Here is a 9175-nt window from a genome sequence, read left to right as displayed (position 1 = left end):
TCCAATATACTTATATCTTTCCGAATACTACTTGAACTACCACCGTTCAAGTTATAATTAGTTTCAAAAGTTCATCACATAGATGAGAATACAAGATAAGACTTAAATAGATTCAGTCTTTGAAATATTATTGAATGAAATGAAGTTACGAGATACTTCATTAAGTCCCGATATATATATATATATATATCCATATATATATCTCTCATACATTTCCTTAAAACCTCTGTCATGTAAAGTATGAACAGAGTTGCAATATCCAATGAATTTTGGAAAGAAAAGAATTTTGACATAAACCCGATATCTTGCTGATCAGGCAAAGATACCAATAAGTAACCTTTTCTACTAGTAGATGGATGAATCCCCCATCGGTCATCACCCTGGTCGTATTAAGACCTTGTCCTGGACCGCCACCCGGCCTCTTACGCATTGATGGACTGCCACCCAGCCACTTACACTTTGATAGACCGTACCCCGGCCTGTCGCTTATGCCGACTCAATTAGATGGACTTACTTCCCGAACGTTGGGTAAGTAATCAATTCATTTATCAAAACAGCAACCTTGTTGCGTATATAAAATACACCACAGAGCCGGATCCCTTAGATTTTTGAGCGAGTATTCAAGTCCCCTTCAAAAAGGAAGATCTTAAATTTGAAAACGAGTTTTGGGATCCGCTCTAACCTTTAAAAATCATTTTGAAGACTCGAAAACACTTTAAAGAGTGTTTGGAGTAATGCTGATTTAATAAAGTAAATCAGTCCCGATATATTAGAAAATATCTGAATATTATTAAATAATATTCCCATAAGGATAATCTCTATACAAATAACTTGAAGTAGAAGTTGTAAAACTTATACTTGAAATGAGTATTAAATAACCAAAGATATACTTATACGAAAGTACTATCTTTATTTGAATAATCAAAAAAAAGTTTGATTATCGACACCTTATTCTTTAATAAAATAAAGAATATATTTCAGCAAATAATCGGAGTCATAGGTCCTCAAATGAATATTCAAATAATATTCAATAAATAATATAAAGTGAGTCATAAGTCCTCGAATGAATATTCAAGTAATATTCATTAAATAATATAAAGTGAGTCATAAGTCCTCGAATGAATATTCAAGTAATATTCATTAAATAATATAAAGGAGTCATAAATCCTCGAATGAATATTCAAGTAATATTCATTAAATAAAATAAAAGGAGTCATAAGTCCTCGAATAAATATTCAAGTAATATTCATTAAATAATATAAAGGAGTCATAAATTCTCGAATGAAAATTCAAATAATATTCATTAAATAATATGAAGTTATCGAATAAACCTTATTCGATTAATAGTTTTTAAAAACAAAATCAATATATATATAAATATATATATATCATATACTCGGAAACATCTACTCCCGGTTTTAGAAATATGTTCACCTTTTGATCCCCTATACTAAGGGTAAAACTCAATACCGCTTATCTCTAGCATAGGTATTATGCAACTGTAAGCATTTTAACCAACAGATATATAATCCAAGAATATGAAATAGGCATGCATATATACCATATCACATGCTACAATATATCGCAAGAATTTGCTAATAACAAATATGCATTTATCGCAAGATCATGCATATACACATATACATACAACAACAGTATAACGGGTAGAAAACTTGTCTGAGTGCTCCCGGATAGACTTAAGCTTAGAGTGGGTCCGATAACCTTTGTACAACAACATAAGTCGGAATTAAACCCCGGTCGCTTAAGAAACTAGACTTTAACCATTTAGAGTCCTAACGTTTGCTTTCGCGCTTAACGATTTACTTAAGTCGCTCGAGTACCCTCGGCTCCACCATTTTTAATAAATTAACCATTAAGAATTTTAAAGCGATTCTTTCGCGAGTACCTTACCAACTGCCTAATCCACTTTATATAAATGTTTCATACCCCAAATAGTCATTTAAAGTCCTTAACCAAGGTTTCAAAGTAAGGCGAGGGGTAATGGTTCGGTCGCGAAACGCCGTTACTTAAAACGGTCGCTTCTCCTAAACCGTACATCGGATTCAAACGAATCACATATCAAAACGAATCTCATAACATGAACTATCTAATCATGGCAATGGTCAAAACCTAACAGGGAGTTCTCGGGTCCTGATGTTAAGAGCAAAAACAGTCTAAAGTAAATCGGACATTACGACGGCTATGTTTACGCGATTTCCCAAACTTTTACCATTCCAAATCATATCAATCCAACTACCAATCAACAACAACTCAAGATACACATCAATGCTACTGATTTCAGTCATAATAAGCTCAAGGATCTCAATCCAATCATATATTATAACATCTCCAAATTCAACTAAACTACTTAACAATTAAGCTCGAATCATGCTTATCATTCAAATTACTACTCATCCATTCAAACCATCTCCAAACTTCAACATTCAAACTTATTACTAAAGGGTGTGAAGATTTATACCTTTCTTGGAGGGTGGAAATTTACTAGGAAGACTTATGGAGCCTCCTACAAGCTTGATCTTTCCAAAGAAATCAAGAACACAAAGTTAGGCTTTAAAGTTTCTAAAAGTCCGATTGAAAGAACTGTAAAAATGAGGGTCTTACCTTGCTTATTTGGACGAGACTTGTGAACAAGAGTTGTAGGCCATCTCAATACCTTTCCAACGAGCTATAGAGCACAACATTTGAGTGAGTATTGAAGGAGATATGGCAGTTTAAAGTTGCTGGGTTTGTTTTGGCCGAGAGCTTTTTCTCTTCGAAGCAAAAGTCAACTTCTAAATTTTGTGTTTTATGATATTTGCTTGGTTGCTTCTCCTTTTTGCCTTGGAAAATGTTTTAGCTTTTTACCATGGTAAATTTTACATGGCCCAAAATCAACCAACAAAACAAAACCCCTTGTCATGCTTATGTCATCTTGCACATGTCATAATGCTTCCACTTGTCCACACCTTGTTGGTTTGATGACATCATCATCCCTAACCTCCTTGATTAACTCCTAATTGCTTGCCTAATGACCGCTGATCTGTTATACGGTTCGCTTAACTTTTGTTTTTGTTTATCATTTGAGGGATCATAACCGGGATCTTATTACTTAGGGTTCTTTAACCTTTCTCAATACATCATATTCCTTTCATGATCCTCTCTTATAATCCTTGAATTTAAATCCTTTTTATTCTGTTACCTTATACTCAATTCTTTGTGTATCTGGTAGATTTTCGGGAAAAATCAAAGTGTTCGAATTTGGATTCTGATGATCTTTACATACACTTATTTATCATATAGAGTACTAATAATATCCCAGAAGATCAATAAAAGAGCCCCTACATAGTGTGGTATGAAAAGTTTTCTTATTCAGCATAATCAGCAAAATCACTATTCACAAGGGCTTCAAAAATTCCAAAAATTGGGGTTATTACAATAGGTATTATGCAGTTTATAAACAATGAATCAACAATTAGATATCAAGATTATGAAACAGGCATGCATATAAATATCATATCACATGCTCCAATATATCGCAAGACTTTGCTAATAATAATCATGCACTTATCACAAGATAATGCATATACATATATACATCACAACAACAGTATAACGGGTAGAAAACTTGCCTGAGTGCTCCGGGGTAGACTTAAGCTTAGAGTGGGTCCGGTAACCTATGAAAAACAACATAAGCCGGAATTAAACCACGGTCGCTTAGGAAACTAGACTATAACCAATTGAACCCTAACGTTTGCTTATGGTCATTTCTAAGCTTAACAAATCACATAAGTCGTTCGAGTACCCTCGGCTCCACCATTTTTAATAAATTAACCGTAACGAATTTTAAGGCGACGCTTTTGCGAATACCCTACCAACTGCCTAGTACACTTTACATAATTGTTTCATACTCCAATTAGTCATTTAAGGGCCTTAACCAAGGTTTCAAAGTAAGGCGAGGGGTAATGGTTCGTTCGCGAAACGCCGTTACTTAAAACGGCCGTTTCTCCTAAACCTTACATCGGATTCAAGCGAACCACATATCAAAACGAAGCTCGTAACATGAACTATCTCAACATGGCAAAGGTTAGAATCTTTCAGTGAGTTCACGGGTCCTAAAGTTAAGAACAGAACAGTTAAGGAAAATCGGACATTATGACGTTTATGTTTACGCGATTTCCAATTTTTAAACCACTCCAAACAACCACCATTCAACTCACAACCAACAATACAACTGTTAGATATATTTGATAATGTCATGGCTAATATGTTTTATGTTTAGCTTTCAGATCTTGTGTGAACAGGATAGATCAGTACTTAACTGTTGATCAGTACTTATACTGGAAGTCAGGACTTAAGGATATCAGTACTTGTATTATCAGGAGATAATCATCAGAAGATAGATATCAGAACTTAAGTGCTGAAGGACAATCAGATAAGGACAGTAGCTGATTAAAGGAAAGAAGATCGAGATAAACATAAGAAGAGATATGCATGAAGAAGGAATTCCGTGAAGAATGGAATACTTGGAATAGAAGATATCTGATTGATATATTTTAGGAAGCAGAATTATATTCCATATCAATTAGCGATTATCTTGTAACTGTGTAGTATATAAACACAGGCATAGGGTTTACACTATAAGTCTTATCATTATCGAAGTTATTATTCTATATAACCCTAGCAGCTCTAGTGATATTTGTTCATCACTGAGAGGTAACAGTTCCATATTGTAACAGAGTTTATTGTTTCAATAAAGTTTGTTTTCTGTTACTTAAGTTCTTTAAGTTCGATTTGAGTGTACTATACACTGTATTCACCCCCTCTACAGTGTGTGTGTGTGACCTAACAATTGGTATCAGAGCCTATCTGTTAACATACATATAGTTAAAGATCCAAACACAATCATGTCGGACACGGAAACTCCAACTAAGCCTACTAAAACTGAGGAACCACCGAAGACACAAATTCAGAGTCGGTATGAGACCATCAGAGTCCCCATACTGAGACCATCTGAATATCCCATATGGAAGGTAATGATGACCATGTTCCTGGAAGCAACAGATCCAGAATACCTTGATAGAATCAAGGAAGGTCCTCACAAACCAACCAAACTCGCTGTTGCAGTTGCAGGTGAAGCAGCAATGACCGTACCAAAGGAGAAGAGTGATTATACTGCTGAGGACATAGCATCAATTGCTAAGGATGCTAAGGTACGACACTTACTGCATAGTGCCATTGATAATGTAATGTCAAACAGGGTAATCAACTGTAAGACTGCTAAGGAGATATGGGATGCTCTGGAAACAAGATGTCAGGGAACTGACACAATTAAGAAGAACAGGAAGACAATACTCACTCAAGAGTATGAACACTTTGACTCAAAGACTAATGAGTCATTGAATGATTTATATGATAGATTTGTCAAACTTTTGAATGATTTGTCATTGGTTGATAAAGAGTATGATCTTGAAGATTCAAACCTTAAGTTCTTGTTAGCTCTTCCTGAATGCTGGGATTTGAAGGCAACGATAATAAGAGATAACTACAATCTTGATGAAACAACTCTTGACGAAATCTATGGAATGCTCAAGACACACGAACTGGAGATGGAACAAAGAAGTAAGAGGAAAGGAGGAAAGTCAAGGACAGTAGCTCTTAAGGCTGAAGAAGAATTCCCCAAAGCAGCTTCCTCAAAGAAAGACAAGGGTAAAGCTCTTTTCATAAAGTCTGATACTGAGTCATCAAGTTCTGAGAGTGATGATGACTCAGACTCTGAAAGCTTGCCTGAGACTGATGCTGATGAGGAGATGATGAAACTGTGTGCTCTTATGGTGAAAGGAATCACAAAGATTGCATACAGGAAGTTCACGAAGGGAAAGAAGTTTTCCAGGAAAAGCATAAGTTCTGATAAGAAGAATTTCAGAAGATCTGAAGGCAGAGGAGGAAAGTCTGACAGAGGAGATTACACCAATGTTAAATGCTATAACTGTGGTGAGAAAGGCCACATATCTCCTGACTGCAAGAAGGTAAAGGGTGACAGAGGCAAGGCTCTTGTCACAAAGCAGAAAAGCTGGACAGACACTTCAGACTCTGAAAGTGAGGAGAACTATGCATTGATGGCAAATGCTGATAAAGAAAGTGCTGAGAGCAGTTCTGAAGCTGCTGAAACAAAGGTACCTCAGACTACTTATGCTTTTCATACTGATGATATTAATGAGTTGAGAAGATATCTCAAAACCATGTTTGTTAGTTATAGAGATCAAACCTTAACATATGAAAGATTAACTTCTGAAAATCTTGTTTTTAAGAAAAGAAATGATTTCTTAGAAAAAGAGTTAGTTATATTCCATCAAACTCAGAAGGATAGAGATGATGCTTTTTATGTTACGGATGAAGTGCTAAAAATGAATGAATCTCTAAAAACTGAGTTAGAAAAGGAAAGAGAGATAATCAGGACTTGGACTAACTCTAGCAGAACAACTCAAAATTTGCTAAGTAGTGAAAATTGGAAAGAGGGCTTAGGTTATGGAGAAAATAAGAATGATAAAGGAACTGAAGAAATTAAGCCTGTTGTTAAGCAAAAGCCAAAGTTAAAACCTGGTAAGTTTGTAACTGTAAAGTCTGATAATGAGAAATCAGAAGTTAAAGAGGAATTAACTTCTGACAAACTAAAACAGGAAAAGACAGCTGAAGTAAACATAGGCTTAATGACAAAGAAGCAGCTTAAGCATAAGCTGAAAGATGTCAAGAATGCAAACAAGGTAAAATCACCTAGGAAAAATAGGAATGGAAAGGAAGGTATGAATAAAAGCAATGATTATAAACCTGTTCCTGATGCTCCTAGGAAAACATGTCATAACTGTGGAAGTTCTAACCATTTGGCTTCGTTTTGCAGGAAAAATAAGAATATTAACTCTTTACCTTCGAAATCAGAAGTTAAGAGTCAGTCAGTTAGATACAAACCACAAAATCCTTGTTTTCATTGTGGTAGTTTATGGCATTCCATTTATACTTGTAAGGAATATCATAGTTTGTACTATGATTATTATCAAATAAAACCTTCTTTGAAGATAGTTTCCATTGTTCCTTCTAGTATAAATTCTGATTCAAAGTCTGATAATGTAAATTCTGATAAGAAAAATGTTAACATAAACTCTGATGCTAAATCCGCTGCAAATGTTAACAAACTTAATAAGGCCAAAGGATCCAAGCAAGTCTGGGTCCTTAAAACTAATAATTAGTGGTCTTTATGATTGCAGGGCAACAGGAAAAATATTCTAGTTCTGGACAGTGGATGTTCAGGTCATATGACTGGAAATAAGGCCCTGCTATCAGACTTTATGGAGAAAGCTGGCCCAAGTGTTTCCTATGGAGATGGCAACATTGGAAAAACATTGGGATATGGCAATATCAATCTTGGGAATGTCATCATTAAAGAAGTAACTCTGGTCTCAGGACTTAAACATAACCTTCTGAGTATAAGTCAAATCTGTGACAGAGGTTATCATGTTGATTTCTTTCAAGAACACTGTGAAATTGTGAGTAAATCTAAAGGCAAAGTTGTTCTGAAAGGATATAGACGTGGTAACATTTATGAAGCTAAGCTTTCAACAAGTACTGATGGCTCTGCAATCTGTCTGTTAAGTAGAGCATCAATTGAAGAAAGCTGGAATTGGCATAAGAAACTCTCTCATTTAAATTTCAACAATATAAATGAACTGGTCAAGAAAGATCTTGTGAGAGGATTGCCAAACACAGTATTTGCTCCTGATGGTCTTTGTGATTCATGTCAAAAAGCCAAACAAAGAAAATCTTCATTCAAGAGCAAGACTGAATCATCAATTCTTGAGCCTTATCATCTTATACATGTTGATCTATTTGGTCCAGTAAATGTCATGACTATTGCAAAGAAGAAGTATGCGTTGGTCATAGTGGATGAGTTCACCAGATACACATGGGTGTATTTCTTGCACACAAAAAGTGAAACTGCATCTATCTTGATTGATCATGTCAAACAGATGGATAAAATGGTCAAAGATTCTGTGAAAATTTTAAGGAGTGATAATGGCACTGAGTTCAAGAATTTGATAATGGAAGAGTTCTGCAAAAGCCATGGAATAAAGCAGGAATTTTCTGCTCCTGGAACTCCACAGCAAAATGGAGTTGTTGAAAGGAAGAATAGAACTCTCATTGAAGCTGCACGTACAATGCTTGAAGAAGCAAAGCTTCCAACCTATTTATGGGTTGAAGCTGTGCAGACTGCTTGTTTTACTCAAAATGCAACACTCATTAACAAGCATGGAAAAACACCATATGAGATGGTGAAGAAAAAGAAGCCAAATCTGAAATATTTTCATGTATTTGGATGCAAGTGTTTTGTTCTCAAGACTCATCCTGAACAGCTATCAAAGTTTGATCTAAAAGCTGATGAAGGAATCTTTGTTGGATATCCACTTTCCATAAAAGCCTTCAGAGTTTATAATTTGAGAACAAAAGTGGTCATGGAATCTATCAATATCTATTTTGATGACAAGAAGATCACTGGTCTTAAAGATTTCGTTGACCATGATCAGCTGAGATTTGAAAATGAAGACTCATATTCTGATACTGAAAATCCTGACAGTCTAAGTCCTGATACTACAAACTCTGACGGATTAAACTCTGATGTTATTGAAACTGTGGTGACTACGTTAAAGGAAGATGCACCTATGCAGGGGGAGCATACTCAAGATCCTACCACATCTCAAGAAACATCAGAACATGCATCTGGCTCTTCAAGTTCTGATTCGTCAAGTTCTGATAAGCCAAGTTCTGATAATGCTGAAAATCTTAATTCTGAAGAATCCAACTCAGAGAGCATAGTTTCAGGGGGAGCATCAGAAAATGAAAATGAAGATAGCATGGATCATGGGGGAGCATCCAGTTCTAGAGAAAACATTCCATCTGCAAGGAAGTGGACAAAATCACATACACCTGATTTGATAATTGGAAATCCTGATGCAGGTGTCAGAACTAGAACAGGTACTTCAAATGAGTGTCTATACAATTCTTTTCTCTCTCAGACTGAGCCAAAGAAAGTAGAAGAACCTCTTCAAGATGCTGATTGGGTGCAAGCAATGCAGGAAGAGTTGAATGAATTTGAAAGAAACAAAGTCTGGACCCTAGTGCCAAGACC

Source organism: Apium graveolens, chromosome 4 (assembly GCF_009905375.1).
Source record: "Apium graveolens cultivar Ventura chromosome 4, ASM990537v1, whole genome shotgun sequence".
Lineage (NCBI taxonomy): Eukaryota > Viridiplantae > Streptophyta > Magnoliopsida > Apiales > Apiaceae > Apium > Apium graveolens.
This window is presented reverse-complemented; position numbering follows the sequence as displayed.